This window comes from Triticum urartu, chromosome 6A, assembly GCF_056163025.1.
Source record: "Triticum urartu cultivar PI428250 chromosome 6A, HENAU_Tu73, whole genome shotgun sequence".
NCBI classification, from domain to species: Eukaryota; Viridiplantae; Streptophyta; class Magnoliopsida; order Poales; family Poaceae; genus Triticum; species Triticum urartu.
In genome coordinates, this window is record NC_141878.1 from 157,500,594 (window position 1) to 157,502,559 (window position 1,966).

Consider the following 1,966-nt stretch of genomic DNA (forward strand, 5'->3'; position numbering starts at 1 on the left):
ACATATTTAGAGCAATTTTTATTGCTTTGCACCGATGACAACTTACTTGAAGGATCTTACTCAATCCATAGGTAGATATGGTGGACTCTCATGGCAAAACTGGTTTAAGGGTATTTGGAAGCACAAGTAGTATTTCTACTTGGTGCTGAGAATTTGGCTAGCATGAGGGGGAAAGGCAAGCTCAACAAGTTAGAGGATCCATGACAACATACTTTATCTCGGATATAAGAAAGACATAACTCATTACGTTGTCTTCCTTGTCCAACATCAACTCTTTAGCATGTCATATTTTAATGAGTGCTCCCAATCATAAAAGATGTCAATGATAATATATCTATATGTGAAACCTCTCTTTCCTTATTACTTCCTATTAATTGCAACAATGACCAAAGCTATGTCTGCCAACTCCCAACAACTTTTAATCATCATACTCTTTCTATGTGAAGTCATTACTTTCAATGAGATCAATATGAACTTTTTGTTTCTTTTTATTCTTTTCTTCTTTCTTTTATTCACCCAAGATCATGGCAAAATAATCAAGCCCTTGACTCAACACTAATCTTTATTATATATAGCTCATGGAATCGATTACAAAGAGAGATCATAAAGCAAACTCAAAACTAGATCATGCCATAAACTTTATTCTACTAGATCAAGATACTACTATTAGGATCGAACTAAGAAAAACGGTAAAGATAGGAGTTGTGATTGTGATACGATACCGGGGCACCTCCCTCAAGCTTGGCAGTTGCCAAGGGGAGTGCCCATACCCATGTGATTATATCTCCTTTGTCGGTGAAGAAGGTGGAGGTGGCGGATAGTCGCACATCGAGCGTAAGAGGTCCTCCAGCTTGCGAATAATGACCTTGAGTGCAACAATATGCTCCTTCAACAAAATATTTTCTTGTGTGAGATACTTGTTTTGTATACGAGCTAACTCAATCATCTTGAAGGCTTCGATCTCAGTTGGGGTAAGAAGGTTATGATCAAGTTGAAGTATGTCTTTTGCTGCTCGAGCTTGATCCTCCGTGGCCTTCTTGATCCTTTTATCCTTGTTGACCCTCGTGGGTTCTTCCCTCTTCAGATCTATCTTCATTAGCCAAGCATCGTTGTCACCATTGTTGGAGGAGGGAGACGACATGATGCCTAGCCTGGAAAACCCTGACAGAAAATAGCTCGAAACAAGAACAGAGAACAATTGCGTGATACGGGAGTCAAAACCTTAGGGATAATATATAATGAATTTTTACCGACCAAAATACGTAACGTGCAAGAAAACGGAGTCCGGAAGGCACACGAGGTGCTCACGAGGTAGGGGGCGCGCCCACCACCCTCGTGGGGCCCTCGTGTCCTTCCCGGACTGCTACTTATTTTTCTATTTTTCTAAATATTCCAAAACAGAGAAATTTTGCCTTAAAACTTGTTTCGGAGTCGGTTTACTTACCGTACCACATACCTATTCCTTTTCGGAGTCTGAAACGCTCCGGAAAGTGTCCCTTATGTATTCCTCCGGGGTTACGGTTTTTAATAATATTGGTTTCAACATTTATGGGATTACCTGAGATATAATGTTTAATTCTTTGACCGTTTACCACCTTCGGATTTGTGCCTTCAAAGTTGTTGATCTTTATTGCACCGGAACGATAGACCTCTTTGATAACGTAGGGGCCTTCCCATTTAGAGAGAAGTTTTCCTGCAAAAAATCTTAAATGAGAGTTGTATAGCAATACATAATCACCTAAATTAAACTCACGCTTTTGTATCCTTTTGTCATGCCATCTTTTAACTTTTTCTTTAAACAACTTGGCATTTTCATAAGCTTGGGTTATTCATTCATCAAGTGAGCTAATATCAAATAACCTCTTCTCACCAGCACGTTTAAAATCATAGTTGAGCTCTTTAATAGCCCAATACGCCTTGTGTTCTAGTTTGAGAGGTAAGTGACATGCTTTTCCATAAACCATTT